This window comes from Sciurus carolinensis, chromosome 5, assembly GCF_902686445.1.
Source record: "Sciurus carolinensis chromosome 5, mSciCar1.2, whole genome shotgun sequence".
NCBI classification, from domain to species: Eukaryota; Metazoa; Chordata; class Mammalia; order Rodentia; family Sciuridae; genus Sciurus; species Sciurus carolinensis.
In genome coordinates this window covers 107,021,838-107,046,341 of record NC_062217.1, presented here as the reverse complement: position 1 = coordinate 107,046,341, position 24,504 = coordinate 107,021,838, and the positions used below count along the sequence as shown (strand labels likewise).

Here is a 24,504-nt window from a genome sequence, read left to right as displayed (position 1 = left end):
GAAGATTGCTAGTATATCCCCTCTTATCCTTCAGTAGCCTGAAGTCTTGGAGGAAGTTGATAATGTGGAGCTCCACGAAGAAGCTGCCTCTCTAGGGTGGTGACCCTCAGGTGGCGTATATTCCCTGCTAGTGGGCAGAGGTGTCTCCACTTGTTGACCAATGGTCATCCAACGGGGAACTAGGCTGCACACTGAGGCAAGGCCTATTTGTGCCTGTGTCTCTGGTTTAACCGTCCCTGTGGGAAAACCTCTCCCGGTAGGGAAGACTCACTCGGTGGGAACATCTCGCTGGTCAGTTGCCCTCCTAGAGGTTCCCCTCAATCTACAACTACCGCCTGGGCTGGGCTGTCTTCCTCTGCAATGTTCCCAGGGGTCCGGACCTACCTCCTGGGCCTGGGAGCCTCACCCTTCGCAGGCGAGTCTCCTTAGGCTGCCTCTCCCAGATAATCTGCCTGCAGTCCTGGAAACTTCGCTCCGCCCCTAGGCGTGTCTCTGTGCGGCTCTTCCAGCAAGAAGCCACCTAGCTCCTGGGACCCTACTCTGCACCTAATCGCCTGGCTATGCGGCCCCTCCTCTGAACCGCCACCTGGAGCCCTGTACAATAGCTCCGATACCCAGAGACCCGCCACACACCTCCTCCACCAGACAGCAACCCGGTTTCCGACGCAGTCACTATGAGTCCAAGCAATTCACTTCCTGTCTCTTCCTCCCGCCAACCTCCCGTAGCCCTAGGCAGTCACTCCAAGTCCAAGTGACCCGCCCTGTTCCTCCTCCTCCCCCTTGGGGTAGCCCCCCGGGTGTTCAGGGGCGGTGGCTCCGAGACCAAGTGACCCACCGCGCTCCTCCTCCAGGCAGGCCATTGGTGTTCAGGAGCAGTCGCTTTGAGTGCAGTCAACTCACCACTCGCCTCCTCCTCTGGCAACCGCCTGTAGCTCTGATGCAGTCACTCCTAGACCAAGCGACCCGCCGCGCTCCTCCTCTTCCTCCAGGCAACCCACCGGTGTTCAGAAGTGATTACTCTGAGTCTAAACAGCTCACCACGCAGCTCCTCCTCAGGCAGCTGCCCGGAGCCCCAGTGGTTGCTCCGAGTCCAAGCGCTGTGCTGAGCCGCCTCCTCTATGATGATCCCAGTTGTCCGAGTTTACCGCTCCAGCGGGGGGAGGGGCATCTCGCCGAGCAACTCCACTTCACAAATTCCCTGCGTTCCGGGGCTACCGCCCCATCCGGGACGCCTCCCCAACGGGAGAGACTCACCTGGCAGCTTTGAGTTGGTCCCAAGTCTCTCACTATCTCCTCTTTTGAATCTTGCGTCCTGGAGCAACGCAAAATGCAGCCACCTTCTAGGCCGCCATCTTGAAACTCTCCTAAAAAAGTTTTTGATAAACTATAAGCCAAATTAACCAAAAGAAAAGGAAGCAAAGTCAAATTATCAAAATCCAAGATGACAAATGAAAGATCTCCAGAGACAATACTGAAATTCAGAGGATCATCAGAAATTATTTTGACAATTTATACCCCAATAAGCTAGAAATTTCTTAAAGATATAAAAATATTCCCAAAGAATTATGACCTATCCAAATTGAACCAGGATGATATAGAACACTTAAATCGATTTCAAGTAATGAAATTGAAATAGCCATCAAAAACCTTACAACAAAGAAAATTCCATGACCAGATGGATTCTCAGCCAAGTTCTAGCAGAACTTTAATGAAGAACTAATACCAATAATCCTAAAATTATTCCATGAAAAAACAAAGGAGGGAACTCTGCCAAACTCATTCCATAAAGCCAGTATCACCCTGATACCAAAACCAGACAAAGACACATCAAGGAAAGAAAACTTCAGACTAATATCCTTGATAAACATAGATGCAAACATTCTTAATAAAATATTGGCAAATATCACATGAAACACATTAAAAAGATAAGGCACCACGATCAAGTGGGTTTTGTCCCAGGATGCAAGCTTGGTACTACATACGGAAATCAATAAATGTAATTCCTCATAAAAAGACTTAAAGATAAGAATCACATGATTATCTCAATAGATGGAGAAGAAGCATTTGACAAAGTATAGCACCCATTCATGTTTAAAACACTAGAAAACCTAGGGATAGAAGGAGCTCACATCAACACTTTAAAGTCTTTATATGACACATTCAAGGCCAACATTATTCTCAATGGAGAAAAAGTGAAATGTTTCCTCTAAAAACAAGAACAAGACAAGAATGCCCATTTTCACCATTCCTGTTCAACTTAGTCCTTGAAACTCTATCCAAAGCAATTAAGCAAGAGAAGAAAAAAAAAGTATATAAATGTGAAGAGATCAAATTATCCCTGGTTTGCTGATGACATGATTTAATATTTAGAAGACAAAAAAAAAAAAAAAAAACCTCCTCCAGAAGACTTCTAGAGCTCATAAACATAATCAGTAAAATAGCAGGATATAAAATCTATACCCATAAATAAATTATATCCCTATATTTCAATGATGAATCTGCTGAAAAAGAAGTTAGGAAAACTATCCCATTCACAGTAGCCTCAAAAAAATTAAAATACTTGGTCATCAATCTAACAAAAGAGGTAAAAGACCTCTACAGTGAAAACTGAAGAAACAAATTAAAGAGGAACCTAGAAGATGGAAAGACCTCCTATATTCTTGGATAGACAGAATTAATATTGCAAAAATGGCCATAATACCAAAAGTGCTATATAGATTCAATCAATTCCCATTAAATTTCCAATGATGTTCTTTTTAGAAGTCTAAAAAGCTGTCATGAATTTCATTTGGAAAAATAAGAGGCCTAGAACAGCCACTGCAATCCTTAGTGAGATAATCAAAGCGGGAGGCATCACAATATCAGAACTTAAGTATAATACAGCACTATAATAACAAAAACACCATGGTAGTGTCAGCCAAAGAGGCATGAAGACCAATGGAATAGAATAAAAAACAGAGAGATAAACCCACATAAATACAGTTATCTCATAGTAGACAAAGGTGCCAAAACCATACATTGGAGAAAATATCTTTTCTCCAATTTAAATCCAAATTTAAATTGTTAGATTGAGTCACAAGTATTTTAATTTTTTGTGTCTACTGTGAATGGGATAGTTTTCCTAATTTCTTTTTTAGTAGATTCATATTGAAGTTTAGGAATGCAATTTGTTTATGGGTATTGATTTTATATCCTGCTACTTTACTGAATATGTGTGAGTTCTTGAAGTTTTCTGGTGGAGTTTTTTTTTGATCTCCTAAATATAACATCTTGTCATCAGTAAAAAAAAAATACCTTTTCAATAAATGGTGCTGGGAAAATTGGAAATCCAAATGCAATAGAATGAAATTTAATCCCCATCTCTCATTCTGAACAAAACTCAACTCGAAGTGGATCAAAGAACTAGGAATTAGACCAAAAACCCTACTAGAAGAAAATGTAAAACAACATGTATCCCATTTGTTTACAATAAAAAAAAAGAAAATGTATTGGAAAATATATATTTGCTTAAATTCTTTGGATTTAAAGTCGGCATACTACATTGACACAGCCATTCAGTGTTTATAGCATGACAGTTCACAACAGTCAAGCTATGGAGCCAATCTAGGTGCCCCTCAACAGATGAATGAATAACGAAATTTTGGCATGTATGCACAATGGAATATTACTCAGCCATAAAGGAGAATGACTTCATGGCATTTTCTGGTAAATGGATAGAACTTGAGATTATAATCTAGTCTCAAAAAGTCAAAGGTATAATATTTTCTTTGATATGTGGAAGATATTCCAGAATAAGGGGGGAGCAAAAAAAGAATAGAAGGAAGGTCAGTGGAGTAGACAAAGAGGAACAAAGGGAAAGGAGGAGGGATGGAATTCGTAAAGACAGTGAAATGAATCTGACCTAACTTTCCTATGTATGTATATATGGATGTAACACATTGAATCTCACCATCATGTACATTCACAAGACACTAATTAAAAAAAAATAAATAAATAAATAAATAGCAGAAAGATCGGTAGAATAGAGGGTCGGAAACAGGAGTTGGGAGGAAATGAGGGGAAGTGAAAGTACTGGGGACTGAATTAGATCAAATTATATTCTCTGTTTTTATAATGATGTCAAAATGAATTGTATTATCAATCATAACTTAAAAGAACTACTTGAAAAAGAGTATTTGGTTAATATGTTGGAAACACCCAGGGAATGAGTTTTTCTCTAAGAGGAAAGTTTGAAATCCAGGTTACATAGCATCTTCAACAAGAACAGGATAATTTTAGAGAAGTTATAAGGAAAAAAAAAAGGACATTGCTTCAAGGGGAGTCAGCAATTCCGGGAAAAACAAATAAATGGCAGGTTAATATATCTACTAGTTAATATATCTTGTTAATGAGGATTCCTCCTGTGGTGTCTTCAGGCCCATAAGAGTCAATTGTTTCTAGCGCAAGTCCATGATCAAGCATGTGAACAGCACCTTATCAAGGCAGGATCGACATCCTGATTTGGACAGGGGGTTGCATAATCAACTAGTGTCTCACTCTGATTGAAGGTAAAATTTTAGAAACACTACCTAAAAGTCATTAGCCAATAACTTTAAAGGTCACCTCCAGCAATAACATATCAACCTGAGACAGCACCGACTCCTTGGCAAACCACTTGAGATATCTGCCATGTGGGAGTTTTGCTTCCTTTTTGTTTCAAAAAATAAAATCTGTTACTTTACACTGTGTTATCTGTGGATCTTTACAAACCTACACCTTGCTGCATCTTAAAGAGAGGTGACCTGTTCTTTTTTTTTTTATAAATTTACATCTCTTTTTGTAGGCAAACAAAGGAAAGACAGACAGATATCCTGCATGTGTTTCTTTTTAATTGCTTTCAGCTCATCAATTCTTATGTCAAAGATATATAATTTTTGGTGAAATATTCTAGTCTCTAACAAATACTGGTTCAGTAGAAAACTTATCTTTAAAAGACTTTGTACCTCCTATCTCCTACACTTTTACATAATTTATGTAGAAGCATATATTGAGCACTCATTTATAAGGTGTTATATATACTTTGGGTTTAATAAATCACATCCTAAGATATAGCACAATTAAATGATAAAAAAGATATTATAAGGCAGTGTATTTTGTATGATCAGACCTTACTCTGTGTGTGTGTGTGTGTGTGTGTTACATACATGGAGACAGAAAGGAATGATATTCCCCAATAAGTTAGAAGCAGTTTTTCCCTATCATTTATGATAATATATAAAATCAAAATATATTATCATATTAAAATAAGAATGTAAAATATATATAATTCATGTAATTTATGGCAACAATTCTCTCTCTCAATATACTCTTAGGCTAAATTTAAGTCAAAACTATTATATATTTTTAAACTTTTAAATAATATGTTTACTTATTATGACTGCTTTCAACTGAGGTCCACTATAGAATTTTCTTATATCTAAGGTCTAAATTTACTACTCTTTTTCTACTTTTTTTCTTCCCTCTTTTCTTCCTATACCTACTATTTCTTTATCTCTTTCTTTCTGTTTTTTTCTTTTTTCCATCCTTTATTCCTCTGTTCCTTCCTTCCCTTCTCTTCTAGAAAATAATTAAATATTCTACAAATTGGATAATGTGTGATATGAAGGCATATTTTAGAACAGTCTTACATATAACAATTGGGAAACTCAGAAATGATAATCACATGTGTGTTAATTAATACAGATTTTATGTAATAAAAACAGTAAAAATCATGTTGATGTGTTATTTGTGTTCTCGCCTAAGAAATGGGAGAAATTTCTTTGTAATGAAAATATGAGGTAAAACTTCACAGAGAAAAGGTCACTTGTGTGGATAACAAACAGTGGGTAGATTAATGTTCTTGTGATAAGAAAACACAGATCATATTTGAAAGATATCATGGGGGAACCTTCCAGTTTGTTTGATGAGGTCAACAGTGGAAACTTTTATGAAGAAAATAAAAGTTTGAAAAAATGAGTTCATATCTTTTCATATATTTCTTCTTTCTAGATTTACCTACAAAAGTGTTATTCATGTCCTATGTTCCATTTTGTTTAATTGTTACTATTTCACTACATTTCATGGTGATCATTAAATGTTGAGTTTCTCATCTTGTAAGTATTTTGGGAAGTCCTGAGATCTCAGTGATACCATCTGGTAATTTATCTGTGTCTTACCAGAAGCATTTTGAGAAAGGGAACTTTACCATTCAAAAAAAGTAGTTCAAATTATAGATAGTTCAGTGTGTATATCAGCTGGAGAAAGATTAGATTGCCCTATTCAAAAATTTTATAAGTTGACTATCTTTAGCAGGAAAATGTCCTGAGTTCAAAGTTCTAGTGTAATTATAGCAGAGTTTGCTGAAATCTTGTGTGTAGTAAGGCTGGGTTATATTCAGATATTAAATACAGAGACACAAATAAGCTTGTAGTATGCATGAATGTAAAGTCAGGTGAAAATGAGTCAAGCATCTTAAATTATTAGTTAAAATTCGTTAAAAACTTGAAGAAAATTAAGAATTTCAACCACATATTGAAGATAAAAATTTATTATTTGCTTGCCTGTCAGAATTAACAGCTTTTCCATTTTGCAACAATGCAAATTTTTTGATAGGCATCTCATTATATTTCACAAATGCACAGGAACAAGAAAATAGTCTTCATATCTTGTGGACCATCATTGGGGGGGGGGGATCAGAAGTTTTAAAAATGTCAATTTGGAGAGCATGTGAGATTATAGAACTAGAGAAGAGTAAGATTTTTATTGAGTGATTAGACTATTTTCACCTTAACTGCTGTTTTCTCATTTTCATAAGATATTTCTGTTTAATCAAAACTTTTGGGATAATAGTGAGATTGGGAAAATGTCCATGAATATTGACGATTATGTTAAGGAAGTGAAAATTCCAGTCGTGTCTTTTAACATGCTTACCCCCATTACCATCCACACTGACACTCACATTTTATAATACTTCTTTGCTATGAAAAGAGAGGTTTTTCCTTCATTTGCCAGCATGCTCCTTCTTCTTCTCTTGCACTCGTGCACTTGTCTGTATGTCAATTGTGGCACCTGTATCCTGTTAACGTGGTATTCTTAAAACATTTGATGCATAAATTTATGGCTTAGATTAAAGGAACTTAATATTGTTGCATTGCAGTTTTATGTTATTGGATAATTTTTCTAACTTAAAAGTAAAAGAATAGAGGTGTAGGAATGTAATGCAATGCAAGTCACAGTGTGCTGAGATGTAGTGATGAACTCTAAATTGCAATAGCAGCAATGAATTTCATGTACGTCTCAAATGTTAAAACAGAAGGTAAGGGAAATATGTAAAATTCAGTAATAATTTGGGAATGATCATTGTTGACTAGAACTAGAATTAATGTATTTATCATGTAGAAGTAATTCTCAACATCTGCCATGCAGTTTTATTGTCCTTTGTTACATTGTAATTAATGTTCAAGAATGACCTGCTTAGTCTGAAGGTAAGGAACATAATTCAGGCATAGTGTGAATATGATTTAGTAACAATTTTTCATCACTTTTTTCTGAATTATTTGTCATCCTCCTGTAAATAAAACTAATAAAGAAAAATCACTAAGATAAATGTCTTTCTCTCATTCATCTTAGTGACTTTTCTCCTTCATCTAATCATTAGTGGACATACTCCATTAAATAAATGACTTTCAAAGATATTTACTGAACATGCTTACAAAAAATCAACCACCACCTTAATGCACATTACATAAGTAGCATTTTTGTAATTATTTCATGATTATTAAAATATTTCCTTGGGAATATGCAAACACAAATATGTCTAAGTTAAAATAAGACTCTTCATGGACAGATACAGAGCTATCATATGAATTTGCGCAGCTCAAAAAGAACTACAGAACCTACAGTCTGAAACATCTTCGCTCCTTATCTCCACTCCCTAATAAGATCACATCTCTACCCTTACAAATTGCTGTGTATGTTGGATTTTATTTCCTTTCTTTGAAGATAAGTTTCTTCAAGGGAAGGAAATATAAACTTCATATTTAAACTGCAGCCACATGGAAGAAACTAACCCTTCTGGGACTTGAGTTCATAATTCTGTGATAGAACTCTGCTACATGCTGGGATATATGGCCAGATGATTCCACAACTATTGCAATATGCTGAATGAAATGGCGACTGTTGGACAACCATGAATACATTAAATAAAACCATTACCCTTCAGTGAACTTAAACCATTGTGAATTCTGCATTCCATACAAGAAAATCAGCTTGTGCATTGTGCATTGATGCATTTTTGCATCTCTGTGACAAAAATAACTGAGGAAAACTACTTAAAGTAGGAAAAATTTATTGTGGCTCACGGTTTCAGAGGGTTTAGTCTATGGTCTTCCAGCATCATTGCTCTGGACTTGAGATGAGACAGAACATCATGGCAGAAGAGAAATGTATGAGAAAGCTATTCAGCTTAAGGAAGCTGGGAAGCTGAGAGAGAGAGAGAGAGAGAGAGAGAGAGAGAGAGAGAGAGAGAGAGAGAGAGAGAAAAGAGAGAGAGAGAGAGAGAGAGAGAGAGAGAGAGAGAGAGAGAGAGAGAGAGAGAATATGCAAGTGGTTGGATAAAAGATAAAGTTCCCTGAGGTATCATTCCCTTGTGCTGTCTGGATCAATCTATTGATGAGCTCAGAGTCATGATCCAATCATTTACCAAAAGCCCATCTCTGAATACTGCTGTATGAGACATTGAGCTCTCAACAAAGGCCCTTCAAGAGACAATTCAGATCCAAAACATAACATGCATACAAATGTGTTTCTAATAATATATACATACAGAATATGTATCTGCACATGTTAATTTTCTCAAAACTCAGAATATTTTTCCTATATGTGCACACGCACACACACACACTCATATTTATGCTTCCTGATAGTCAAGTGCAAATTTTTTTTATCTGAACCTAAGTATAATATTGCATCAAATGATTGAGAAAAAATTTAAACAACTCTTTTCATTTTTTGATAGTTTTGCTATATTATTTCTTATTGGTACTGGGGATGAATCCAGGACTTCACACATACTAATAGGTGCTCTACTGCTAAGCTATATCCCCAGTCTCATGATTTTGCTTGTCTGTCAAGTCTTCTTACATATCTGATGCCAAAATCACAAGATCAACAACAAAACAATAGCAAGAAATGCATATGTCTAATTGTATTTGTGTATTAACATCATACCTAAACTTCTGGATAATATTTCTATGTAAAAAATATTTTATAATGGAATACATAAAAGCTATAAAAGAATTAAATATGGGTTCACATGGATAGTACCTGAGGCTTAAATTCATGCTATGTTCGCTGTTCACCCATTAGCAATGAGATTGTTCCAAAATCTAAGCTTTTTATTAGCCAGTAAAAAGAAAAAGACATTTCCGGTCAAAAATTTCAAAATTTTTATGAATTTGAAATAAATCTCTCACTTAAGAGAACTGTAGTTTTTCATGGATCTGATGGTTTGAATGTGGACAGCCCCCCAAAAGCTCATGTATTGAAGGCTTCGTCTCCAATGCAACAGAGTTCAAAGATGGGGTTATAATGAAGTGTTTGCATCATGAGGGCTCTGACTTCATGTGTGGATTAATCCACTGTTAGCCTAATGGAACACTGGAAGGTGTTGGAACCTGTGGCAATTGGGACCTGGTGAAAATGATTGTGTCGTTGGGGCATGCCCTTGGGAAATATATCTTATCAATAGTCCCTTCCCCTTCTTTTCTCTCTACTCACTTCCTCTCTCTGTATGTATGTGTGTATCCTGGTAGCCATGTGATAAGAAGATTTCCTCTGTCATACCCTTCTTTTGTAATGTTTCTGCCTTTGAACCAGCTGACCATGGACTGAAACCTCTGAAGCTATGAACCAAAATAAATCTTTCCTCCTCTAAATTGTAAGGCATTTTGTTATTTCGTTACAGCAATAAAAAAACTGACGAACACAATGGATTATAAAGGAATTTACTACCCGTATTTATTGTGGAGGTGGTAGGGAACCTGTTGGATTAAGTGGGAAAATAATCGGTATGTTGGATGTGATAAGGTAGATAATTAAAATATGGTTAAAGAAAGCTTCACAGAGAAAATCATATTGGAATACAAACCAGAAGGTGCTACGGGGAGGGAAGTTTTACATGTAAGACTCAAGGTGTAGGGGCAAAGTAGGGAAAAGTGGTTCATGTTCTGAAGTCATTAGCAGTTGGCCAGTGACTAAAAGAACCAAATAACAATGCTAGGCAAATGGAAACAAATGCTAAGCATTTTGTAATAATAGAAGGATTTGGCCCTTATTTTCTGGGAGATTGGGAGTCATTACAGAATTTTGAGCTTCCTTATATTTTAGAGAATAATTTAAACCTTTATGTTGAAAATGAACTAGGGAAAGGTAAATTCTTAAACAGGAAGACCATTTAGGAAGTTATTGAAATAGTGCAGGCAAAATATAATTTTGGCAAAGACCAGCTTGTTAACAATAAAGAATAGTGAAAAGGGTCTAATTCTGGATGTTTTCTGTATATGATTTTCTCACAGTTTAGATACACGACTTTAAGAAAGTGAGTCAATTATGAATACAAATATTTCTACCTGCAAAAATGGAAAAATGGAGATCCATTTAATTGCTAGGAGGAAAAAACACAAGGAAGAGATATAAAAATATACAGAGAAATCTAGAAATTTGGATCATTTAAATCAAGTCTCAATTTGATTTGCTTACTAGATAAATGAGTGAAGATGTGGAGAAGACAGGATGTGAAATTTCTGCCCAAGAAAAGTACTGGATGGGAGATTTAAATTTGGGAATCATAATTCAGGAACATAAATGAGACTGAATAAGAAAATCAAAAGGAAAGATGATATAACAAAAATATAAATCCTGGAAACAAGGATTTTTTTGCTTGGGATACAAAAAGGTAGCATACCATGAAGTAGAAGTAAGGCTGAAGTACATGGCTTTCTGCTGAGTGAACAGAGGTTTATAAAGGAGAAAGTGATAAAGGTAAAATGTTTCTGATAGATCAAGTTAGTTGTAAATTAGGAACCAGTTGCAGAGTTTCTCAACACAGAGGTCATTCGTAACCCAGACAAGAGCCTTTTGGATGGGCTCTTGAAATGAAAGCCTCACCAGACCACGTCTAATAGCATGTAAAGTGAGGGAGTGAGGAACAATATGAACAATTCTTTCGATGAGGTTTTTCTGTGAAGGGAGATTTTTTTTTTTTCTAATGACTAACACAGTTGTGGAAGTTAATGAGCATTCTGTTTTGAATGTTTTCACTAGGTTCATGTCCTTTCTCATCAACTTCATAGAGCAAGAGACCTTTACTGTGCCACACAGTGATGTGTAGGGATTTGTTAAGGGCTGAGAGAAAAGATTTCCTAAATTGAGGATCATCCTACAAGTAATAGGCCAATCTAATTTGGTCCAACGTAGGTTATGATTAACTTATTCTTCAAAAAGACCAGTTTACAGGCTTCTGAGGCCATTGTCATCTGGAATAGTTCTGTTAGTCAAATCAAGATCCTCAATGTCATTCACAGGGGAACAAACAGGCTATTTTAGCAGTAGCCCATGAGTACTTTCTGAATATTTATTGAATAGCAGCACTGTTTGATGGGCTGTTACATATTTTTATAAAATAATCTGAGGTATTTGATGTTTATGGCATGTTGGAACATAATATAAGATCACATCTTCCAAATATTATCAATAACCCAGACATGTAAGTCTAACCTTTTGTTGCTCAGAGTGTGGGCTTGTTATTTATAGAAACTAATAATTTTTTTTCTTAAACTAGTTTAAGATATGGTTGCAGATATGATAGAGATAGAAACAAAGTACCTATATTATAATGCAAATTATATAACAATCCGATTTTACACAGACCAAGAAACAAATAAATGATATCAAATACCACAACATTATCATGCTTCATACTCTATGGCTCTTATTGTCCTAAGCCAATCATTCAAATTTTCATTCTCAAATTTCTCCTCCTTCCACCTGAACTCATGTTCCATAATTCATTACGAAGACCAATTCAGAAGAGAATGCACTGATATGAGGTAGGTCAGTTTGCAGATGCAGTCTGTTTGTCCTGAGTATCAAATTTCTATCTACCATATGTTGTATTAGTAGGCTCTTGAGATTGTTGTCTTTTTGTTGGATTCCACCAAAGGGCAAAGTAAAATAAGACGAAGGAAGAAAGGAGAGTAGGAATTGGATCTATGGGCTTTGGCCCTTCTCCATAGGTTCTCTAAAAGATGGTCACCTTCTCTAAATATGGCTGTTGTTATGTGATGTCCTTTTGTATTGTTTTGTTTTTCCCAATGACACTTGTGTATTCCTTCTTTTTTTTCAGTGTGTTACATTACATTACTATACATCATTTTTCTATACCCACCCACATCTCTGTTAAGCATTGCTTTGCTGAACCTACACTGGATTAGCCTAATTTGAAGTTGACACTTTCTTGCTGACACAAAAATTACTACTATAATTGGTGCTTGACTTGTCTCCAAAAGGAAAAAAAAAAAAAAAAAAAAAAAGAAAAAAGAAAAGAAAAGTAAAAGAAAAATTCACAATGAGATTCTTGGATCGCATTGTGAATATATTCAGGAAGAAGCCAGAGACAACCTTTTCTGAGGGTGGGTAATCCAAATGGCATAGAGCTAATCCATGCCAAGCAGAGCTCACAATTAGTCAAATTGGTTCCTGTGGTAACATGAGATGAAGTGCAGGTGTAGAGTATTGGACGGTCAAGTGACTGAAGTATTTAATCACTATGACAACAGTAGTAAGTATGATTATATTTCGTTTCCCCTGACAACCCTAGAAAATGTACATAGGGAAATTCTGAAATTAACAGCTACAAAATACAATGAGAATGTACATGAAGAGTCTAAAGGTTTCCATGGCAGCTTTAAAGGAGTCCTGCATCTTTCTGTAATTGTAGTTTCAGAGATGCAGGGCCATATGAATTCTCAACCTTTTCAAGTCTCTTAAGCCAAATAAATGGCACCAAAAAATAGTATTGGGAAAGAAGGAGACATTAAGACATGAGATGGGAAAATGATAAGGGCAAGAACATTGAAACTCTCTGGATGCTAAAGGTAGACCTCCCTCTTTCTGTAGGCCCTAAATAATACAACTTTGCTTAAGAGTCTTTAACTGTACTTGGACAATTTGCTCACAAGCTGATGATGATTCTTCTAAAAATCATCTTTACCATCCCTCATTGCCTCTAGTCCTGTAAAAAATGTTAGCTCCCTGCCCAGTTGTTTCAAAGCATGATAACCTATGTACCGACATATGTATAGGACGTTAAACTGTTAGAACTGAGCTTGAGAACATGTACGGAGTAAATTATAGTAAAAAATGAAATTCAAAACTCATTTAGGCTGAATTTCTTTTCATGAATGCATTTACCCTGGATTTACAGTGTAACACGTTAACACACTAAACAATGATGTTAATAGCCTGCTACATTGGCCAATTGAACCTAGGTTTTCATGGTAGCTTACAGTCAATGAGATCAAGACTGCCTGAGCTTTCCCAGTATATTATAAAATAAGGTTCTCAAACTTTAGCAAGCATCACAATCACATAGATGACTTGATAAACCAGGTTTCTGTACCCCAGCCTATGAGTTTCTAATTCAGTATTATGAGGTAAACAAAAGCAAAAATCTATAAATGTCTAACAAGTTCCCAAATGAAGCTGATCCTTTTCTCTGGGGACCACACTTAATAGAGACATTGCTATAATGCCTATTTGCATAAAGTGAGGTGTACAGAGAAGCATTGTTAAGCCATCAACTAGAAGGCCCCATCTATATTTACTAAAATAGAATTTGTAATTCTAAAACGGTCCCTAGGGATTCATATGCACATTCAAATCTAGAAGCACTACTTTAGAGAAGTTTGAAGGCTTAGGGTGATGAAAATGTGGAATGGGTTTATTTTTATGTGTAACCTGATAAACCATTCTTTATCATACTTTCAAGGGTGACCAGAGGACACACACTGCAACAAGATTTAGCAAATGTTTTAGTAACAGAAGCATCCCATTTCCATGCAGAGTTCTTCAAGCTTATGCAGTTCTCTGTAGAATAGAGATGGTAGTGAGGGGTACAATAATGGAATGGGTGTCCAGATCTTAATAGCTATAAGGAAATGGCATTATACACAAAGTGACCATAGTGACGGAGATGGGAATAATTTTTAGCTGAACAAGATAGCCTTACTAACACTGACCTTACTATCTCTATTACTGACTACTCAATATGCCCGCAACAGAGGCCAAATCTGAATCACTAAAATTGTATTGTTCCCATGGGAACCAGCTGGCTTCCCAGTGGGCTTTAGACTGTTGTTTTTCATAGAGGAAAGCACATTGTCCTCAAAGGGGTAGTTATTTTTCTGTATGGGAGTTGTCCGTTTTATTCAGCATTCACGTGCTGAAAGTGCCTTTTCCAGTGCTTCTTAGCAATATATGGACAACATTATTTCCAATACAGTGATTTCTTTTAAGGCAAAATAATGATGAAATACACCTAGCATATAGTTTATTATCATAAATATTATGGATGTGCCATTCAGAGCCTTCATGTATATTCATATTGTTGGGCAACGGTGACCACTATCCATATCCAAAACTCTTTGCACCTTGCAAAACTGACACTTTTTAACCTATTAAACAATAATTTCCCATTTTTCTTTCCCTGAGACATTGACATTTCCCTAAGACCACCATCCTACTTTGTTTCCCTATGATTTTAACTATACTAAGTACTTAAGAGGACATTATCTGTCCTTTTGTGTGACTGGATTATTTCATTTAGCATAACTTCATCCATGTTGTAGCATAGGTCAGAATTTCATTCTTTCTATGTATGTATATATTATATTTTGCTTACCCACTTACCCATCAATGGATGCTTGAGTTGCTTCTACATTTTAGCTATTGTGGATAATGCTTCTACAAAGATGAGTGTGTAAATACCTCTTTAAGATTCTTCTCTCAGGTTTTTTGTTTGTATATATATGTACATATAAATACATATATGGATATATCTATATATCTACAGAAGTGAAATTGTATGTAATTCTATTTTTAATTTTTAAAGTAAATGGTATACTCTTTTCCATAGTGATTTATAATTTTATTTAATTTTAGTTTTCACTTTTAAATGATACTTGATAAAAATTGTATATATTTATGGTGTACAACATGAATTTTTTATTTGAATATAAACGGGAATGACTAAATCGAGCTAGTTAACAACTGAATTATATCACATACTTTTTTGTGTGTGTGGGTAAAAACACTTAAAATCTATTGGTAAGTTTCAAGTATATCACATATTGTTATAAACAATAGAAATCTTGAATTTATACTTAGGCTACACCATTTTATGTTCCCACTAACAGTACACAGATTTCCAGTTTTTCCAGATCCTCACCAACACTCGTCATTTTCTATTTTATTTTCTCTTGTAATATTCATTCTACTAGGAGTGAAGTACACTCAGCAGGCTTTTTTTCTTTCATTGTACTTTTTTGTTAAAGTGATATGGAAAAGAAATTTATTTTGGTTTATAGCTCTGGTCCAAAGTTCATAGTACTTGACCAATACTTCAAATTTAATCAATCACATTTACCAACTTCCTAAATTGACTTTTTTAAAACTTTGAAAAAGTGTGGTTTTGTTTTTTGTTTTCTTTTTTGCTTTTTGCAGTACTGGGGATTAAATCTAGGGCTTTGTGCATTCTAGGTAGCATAATAGGCACGTGCTCTCCCACTGAGCACATCCCTAGTCCTTTTGATTTTATTTTGAGACAGTCTTACTGTGTTGCCCAGGTTGGCCTCAAATTATGATCCTCCTTCTTCAGGTTCCCACAAAGCTGGGAATATAAGCCTGCACTACCAAACCCAGATGAAATACTGTCTAAAAGTTTAATCAAATCTCTTGTTTTAAATCACATATTTAACAGCAATGACAACTTCCTCCAGGTGTATTTTCACTAAAGAAAGTAAATTCTCAATCATAAGTGAAGTTTCAGTGAAACAACTGGGATCTTGCTAGAGATTTTAGTTTATTGACTAATGAACTGAAGCACCAAGATTTGAAATTTCTTATTAGTTCTAATGGAAACAAAGGTTAAGAGGTTGAACCTCTTTATTCAGTAGGGTTTTTGACTTCCATATTTTAGAATCAGTAATATCATATACACATCTTAAAACAGTGCCTTCAAAAATATTTTTATTTTATCATGAGATTTTTTTTTTTTTTAATGAACATAACTGATGTGTTTCTAATGATGGAGGAGAATTGGGGGTCAGTATCTTTCTTAAACCACCTTTCTATAACCATTATTGATTTTAGCTTGTTCACTTTTGCTTTGTCTGGCAAAAAAAAAAAAATAGCCTTTTCTTCATGATAAATTTTCAGTGATAACTTTGAATAAACAGTTGCTCCTTTTTGCTTAGTATTTTTTTATATGCACCGTCCTTTTTTTGTTGAATTTTATGTACGTTTTGCATTTCTTTCTTAGTTGTAAAGAAAGTCATATTACATATAAAATATTGTGTATGATGTTCATAATTTAAAGAAAAATATTTAATAATTCCTGTGTATGCTGACCATATACAGTGGCAAATGACCAGTGGTAGTAGGCTGGAAAGTATTATTCATTGAGTAACTATGTGTCTCTACTTAATATACATTATTTATTCCTCATAACCACCCATATTACTGATTATAAGAATCTGGGAAACTTGCCCAAGATTACAGAGTTAGTATGTGGCGTCCATATTTTGAACATAGTTCTTTGGCTTTAAAGCCTATATTAATTCTCTATTGCTACATAGCAATATTATCAAAACTTAGTGCCTTACATCAACATACATTTATTATCTCAGTTTCTTTGGGTTAAAATTCCAGGCACAGTATCTCCAGGTCTTCTCCCAAGCTTCACAAGACTGTGATGAAAGAGGTATCAGGGCTGCAACCTAATCTGAGACATGACTAAATATCCACTTTCAAGTCATTTAGGTTGTAGGAACAGTTCTGTTCCTTGTGGTTATGGGATCAAAAATTTTAATGTTCTGTTGATTATCAGTTGAAGATTAGTACCCTGAACTCCTGGAGTCAGCCCACAGTTCCTTGATATATGTGCCTCCCAACTTGGCTGATTGCTTTGTCAAAGTCATCAAGGAAGAGAGAGGGGGAAAGGGAGACTCAACAACATAGATAAGAGAATTTCATGCAGTGTTACCATGTAATCAGCTTCAAGGAAACACAGACTTCCCATTATATGTGCCATATGCTTTTGGAAAAGAAAGTCACAAGTCCCACCCATAGTGAAGGGAAAGATATCACACAAGGCATAAATCCAGGAGTCAGGCATCATAGGGATATCTTAAGAGGTTGTTCACCAGAAACAGTTTTTACCTTTTTAAAATTCAGGACCCAACTTCTGTGTTTAACATTATTCTCTCTACACAGTGGAAAGTAGGTAGCATCATTTTTCCATGAGACATTAGTTCACTTTGTTCACTTTTAAATTGTACTCCTAAGATAATTTTTACTTTTATTGGTCTGTCTTTAATACCCACCATCCTCTTTTATGAGCAGCAAGCTGTAATGTCAGAGGTTGTATCTACCTCTGTATCTTTATTTATGATATGGGGATATTAGTTCTAGTGTTAGGTCATTGGTGATTACATTGTATTATTCTCCTATATATTACTTTAGATTTCCGTCTGAATCCATTTAACTTTTCTTGAAAAAGATTATACAACATAGTATTCCAAACAGTGAATTTATTAATCTACAGGATTTTTGCGTAAGTTTCCAAATAGCTCAATGCACAACATATACAGTTTTCATTTTTAAGAGTATGTTTGCATATTTCCAATGAAATAGTGAGATGGAAGGAAAGAAGATCTAAATAGTGAAGACATGGAACACAGTTTTATTTTTGGATCTGATTTTACTAAGTAGGAAATCTTGGCTAGGTCATTTGAACTCTAGGGACGGGGAGTGGTAGAGGGATTAGTTTTATGTTTCTCATTCTGGTTCACAGATACATACACAAGTGTTGTGAAGAGATTCTAATTCTATCATCCTAAGTCTATGCTTTTGATTCAGTTTTCATTGGATAAATTACATACAAGCAAAGAACATATAAACTCTGTATCAAGATGCATACTGTGTGCACATTTTGCTTAATTCACAGTGTAGAATAGATATTAGGAATAGACTAAATATCTGGGTATTTACATCAGTTCCTAAAGAAAAAAAGCAAAGAATAGAATAAAATTCTCTATTTCTGAAGCTTTATACTGGGAAATTTATGTAATGCTTGATATATACATCATCACCTTTATCATAAGAAAAATAAATTTAAAAATATTGTTGAGCAGGATATAGGTCAGTGTTAGAGGACTTACGTAGCATGTGTGAGATTCTGGGTTTGACCCTCAACCCATGAAAATAAATAAATAAATAAATAAATAAATAAAATTTTGAAAGAACATTTTACCTAAGAAATATGAATGAAGTTCCCATTAACAAAGTCTCTCATTTTAATTTAGATTTCAAGGGAAAGTATAGTTTTGCAAAGCAGTGTGCTTAAAATATTTGTAAACTTTTATTTAACTGCTATTGACTTGATGGTTATCATTTTTCACCATTAGCAAGAATTACATGTGGTTAATATATTTCTAGCAATCAAATTATAATCCAACCAAAATGAGTAAATATTTCTTCCATGAATGAAGACATGATAAATCTCCTGCCAAAGTTTTCTAAGAAATCTATATATAACATGTACATATGTATAACCATATTATATAGTTTATATCTTTGTAAATTACACAAGAAATAAAAGCAAGAATAAGTAACTGGGATAGATTCAAACTAAATAGCTTTCTCTCAACAAAGGAAACTATCAGCAATGTGAAGAGAGAACCTACAGAGTGGGAGAAAATCTTTGCCACTCATACTTCAGATAGAGCACTAATTTCCAGAATATATAAAGAACTCAAAAAACTCTACACCAAGAATACAAATAATCCAATCAACAAATGGGCTAAGGAAATGAACAGACACTTCACTGAAAAAGATCCACAAGCAATTAACATATATATGAAAAAATGTTGAACATCTTTAGTAATAAGAGAAATGCAAATCAAAACTACCCTAAGATTCCATCTCACCCCAATTAGAATGGCGATTATCAAGAATACTAGCAACAATAGGTATTGGCGAAGATGTAGAGAAAAAGGTACACTCATACATTGCTGGTGGGGCTGCAAATTAGTGAAGCCACTCTGGAAAGCAGTGTGGAGATTCCTTAGAAAACTTGGAATGGAACCACCATTTGACCCAGCTATCCCATTCCTTGGCCTATACCCAAAGAACTTAAAATAAGCACACTATAGAGATACAGCCACAACAATGTTCATAGCTGCTCAATTCACAATAGCCAAATTGTGGAACCAACCTAGATGCCCTTCAATTGATGAATGGATAAAGAAATTGTGGTATAAATATGCAATGGAATATTACTCTGCCATAAAGAATGATAAAATTATGGCATTTGCAGGCAAATGGATGAAATTGGAGAATATCATGCTAAGTGAGATAAGCCAATCTCCAAAAACCAAAGGACAAATGATCTCACTGATAAGCGGATGATGACACATAATGGGGGGTGGGAGGGGGGCAAGAATGGAGGAAGGAGGGACTGTATGGAAGGATAAGAGGGGTGGGAGGGGTGCAGGGGTAAGAAGAAAAAAAATAACAGAATGAATCAAAAACTATTACCCTAGGTAAATTTATTATTACACAAATGGTATGCCTCTACTTCATGTACAAACAGAGAAACCAGATGTATCCCATTTGTTTACAATAAAAATGAATTAAAAAAATCAAAGGAGAAACACTACTGTCCAGAATGATCCTGGAAAGTTTCAATAAAAACAAGGATCTGAGCATGAGAATAGTCTTGTTTAAGTCTGATGACCTTGGAATCTAAATATTACTTAATACCAACTATATAATGTGCTTGTTCCCTGATTAATCTCACTGGAACACTACATATTACCTGCATTTTCACTTTTCAAAAATGTGTTTTGATCAAATAAGTACATTTGGGAACTTTGTTCTTGTTGGCAGGGAATAACATACAAGAAAAAGCAATAGATGCTTCTGGTTATATGATGTAAGCCACCTTCTTTTACATGGCTATAAATAGAGAAAGAGTTGAGGATTAGTAGAATCCATATGATTATATACCTTTGAATAATTAATTATTGTAGAGGACCAAGTGGTGGGTTCTAGGCAGAGAAATTTTTTAAGAATTTGGAATGAATCCATTCAATTACTCGCTATCTCTGTAGAACATACTCTTTCAGCTTCACTGAATTAGGTTAATTAGAAAGGCAGTGGACCTCCGTCCCCACTGCCACTTCCACAATATTTTTAGAGATTAATGCATTTGTTTTTTAAAGAAGCAAATAATTTCTGCAGGAAAATATTGCCTATGAAATTATAGTTTATACCACACATATATTTTGTTTTATAATATCATTGACATGTATATTGTGTATATGTGCATATATGTATATGTATGTGTGTGTTTGTGTATCACAAACATATATACATATACATGTATCCTAACAGAACCAAATACTACTGGGATGACCAAAAAGTATTCAGTATAAAGTTCATTTCTAGTATGAATTTGTATTTGTTGAATATGATTCCTTCCCGCTAAGACTTAAATCTAGTTTGAATTTTCATGGAAAAATCCAAAGTCGTCTGAGGTTAGGAACTGAAAGAATGGAGTCACTGCAATCCTGGATGGACTGCATGGCCATGGGCATGTAATGCAGGAAAACCTGGCACAGGGTTCTCTTTACAAGTGTATCTAAAGGGAGTGATCCTTCCCTCCCTGTCTTCTAAATTCCAATAATAATTAGTTTGGATTCAAGTATTTTGAATCCATATCAATTCTTCCTGACAGATTCCCCCATCTATGTGGTAAACAAACATAACCCTAGCTTTGTGACATGAGCAGTAGATTTGGTTTATAAAGACTTCTGTGACTTATTTTACTTTAGCCTTATAGTTTTGTTTTTTTTTTTCCAAATGGAGTTATGACATCAACAACTATAACCATTACTCACATTGTTTTAAGTTCTTTTTTGTATCAGAGACTACGGTTAACAATTTGAATGAGTTATCTCATTTAGTCTTCAAAGCAATCTCATGAACTTTTTTGATGCAAATTACCTTATGTGTAATTGATAAGTGGGAAAAGGAAATTGGAATAATGAGGAAGTTGCATTGATTCTTAAGCTATTTTCCATTAAATTTATGTTTTGACACAATCTAGAAAAGCTTCTTTTTCATAATTAAAAGAAAAACTTTGCTATATGAGAAGATCTTAAGGAGAAAAAAATGAAAACCTACTGGAGCATCTTTGTTTAGTGAAAGTAAAATTTACTTTAGTGTTTACATGAACAGGTATCCTTAATAATGGGTTAAATTCTCTAGAGAGTCTGGAAGTACTGAGCTTCAGAGTTATTTCTCTGAAATAAAATATCAAACTAACAAAGATTAATGACATGCAAAGTTTTCATTTTTAAAATTTACTTTTCTGTTTTTTAAATTTAAATTAACTTTTAAATGATGCATAAAACATAAAAATTGTATATTCTAGTGGCAATTATATTACCATATAATGTTTAGCACATGTATACATTGTGTAAAGTTTAAATCAGTGTAAGCATATCTATTTAGAACCAAGTTATTCTCAATAATTTGAAATATGAAGCACACATTTCAATAACTGTGATGCATGGCTAAAATACCACTAAAACACCTAACTGTGCTAATGATTTTATTGCAATTATGATTATTTTAGTTTTTGTTACTATTCTAGATACAAGAACACAAGTCCGTTCCAGGAACATACATATGCTATTATAGTAAAAATTATAGTACTGATTTCGTGTAAGAGGGCATTGTGGATAATCTTTCCTTTTCACATAGCTGGAAGTGGACAGCTAGGATAAATTGTAATCACATCAATTCCAAGGTCAGCTCTCTTATGAAATACAAATATAAGTTTAATTCATTTTCTTTATCCAAATAGCCAACACGTTTATTATGATGAAAGAAAATCTTCATGTAAAGGGAGTCTGGTCTTTGGTATCACCTATTCTGCAAGGCAGGTTTCTTCAAGATCAGCACCAATTACTGCTATTATTTATTTATTCATTTGTTTCTGAGAATATATTTATTAAATCAAAGAAAAAAAGAAAATGAAATAACTGGGCAATAAGGAAGAAAAGACAGTTAGATGAACTTCAGAATGAACCTGTTTGCAAGTTACAGGAAGAGGAGCACATCAGATTTCTTTTAATCCCCTTCCTATATGAGAGGCAGGCTGTGATGCTTAGCCATTACATAGCTGTGGCTATTTGACAAATGTCTCCTTTACAGAATATGGGAAGTCTATTTGGGGGGTTCTGGGTAGATGAATGACACCTGAAGAAGCATCTGTGGGTGTCCTGGTTCAGGTCCAGTATTTCCTCCTATGTCATAATTGGATCTTTCCTCTTTATTTCAGTTCTCCAGGGAAGGTTTTTATTACAGCAGTCTTATTCTATCAAATTAATTATTGTCCCAAGTCCTGTTTTTCCTCATCTCAACTCTGGTTTCAGTTGATTGCTTTATTGTCATGGGATATGTCATTTTATTTCAATAATACTCCTTGTTCTGTCTCATATTAGAAACACTCAGCTGTCTTATTTATGTTGCACTGTGTATCCTATCCTCTCATGTTTTGCAGTATCTGTCTTTATATTTAGACTGAAGTCAAGGATGGGAATGTATTTTAAATATCATATGTGAGGGGTTAAATAGGAGGTTTTTGTGAGAGGGAAGCTTGCAAGCAAGAAAAGCTTTAAAGGAGCACATTGTCCCAATAAGCCTGGGCTATACTGCTGGTGAGCTACCCACCTGCCCTGTCTTAGAATACCAGCTGCCCACATCTAGACATTTGAAGACCTGTGCAAAGAAATATTCCCCCTCCTTGGATGGAAAAGGGTGATAGTATCTGGTTTAAGACTGAACTCAGCTGTGTGTTACCTATTTTTCTAAGCACAGGGGTTAAGTAGTTAGAAGAACAGAGTTGTCTAGGCCAGAGAATGAGCACCATAGGTTAATCTTAAAAAAGCAACATTGATCCTTGCACTAAGTGTGACTTAGACTGGTGCTCCTTCTTTTCCTCAACTTTTAAGATAGACTGTATGGCATATGAAAGTCTTGAGAGATTTTTGGCAATGTGAATGGTGAGAATACAAACAAAGATCACATAATGTTCTGTTTTTTATCACTAATGGTAGAAACACTGCTAAGTTTCAATCATTGAAGGGCATTGTGGTGTGCTGAGAGCACAATAAAGATTTAAATCTTCATGAAAATTAAAAACATCATTTAATAAATTATAAGTCCAGATAGAATTTTTTTGTTTCACTGCTATAGTAGAGGTGAAGATTGCTATTAAAATCTTTTCTATCTTTGTTTATAAAGGAGAGCTCAATGCACCTGCCTTGGTGTGCCCATTTGGTGTACATGTACACTACAGAGAAGCTTGCTGTTGCTGTTCTTATGCACTGAGTCGAGGGATAAAAATTAACATTAGTTGATTTGTATTTCTTTTTTAATCAGAAAATAAGAGTCCCATTTGTTTTCTTAATTACATCTGGAAGCAGGCTGAATACATTTTTAAAGATGAGTTGTATAAAGTATTTGCAAACAAATGTGCACTGGAGCCTTGAACATATACTTGGACAGACTTACAGGTCGGAAAATGGCATCAACCTCTGACCTGCACTTTGGGGAGTACTCTCTGAAGGTTATACATTAACCAAGTGAGTCACAAACTAGTAAGACAGATTTCACCCAATGTTTTCATTTTTACATGATAGCACATGAAAAACTAAAAGGAAAAGTTCTGTCATTCAGAAAAGTTTGTGTTAGAGAGAGAGAGAGAGAGAGAGAGAGAGAGAGTTAGTTTAAATATTATTTAGGTTGGTTGATCCAGAGGAAAAACAAAAGAATGGCTCCTTATAAAAATCTCCTAGAAAATCTCCTGGATATAGTTATTTTTATTAAATTACTTGGAATGTCTCACAAAGAAATCCCCTTTCTTTGTTGTAGCTATGTAACAAGAATTACATTTAGACCATTTTATGCCTAAAATAACCAAGGCTCTTAGATTTCTCTCATATTCTTTAAGCCAGATTCATATTTATGGATTATCTATATATCCTTGTGTGCTATCCTAAAGCAAGGAGTTTTCTAGATATTTGCCATTTATCCTACCATCTTCAGGAGAGTACATTTTTATTTGCATAGCCACAT

At 34.9% G+C, this 24,504-nt stretch overlaps 1 protein-coding gene across 1 annotated transcript in view; it reads left to right on the top strand.

The window, feature by feature from the left end:
- The window catches only part of Pcdh15 (protocadherin related 15), a 942,952-nt gene that overhangs the window by 390,103 nt on the left and 528,345 nt on the right, over positions 1-24,504 (top strand).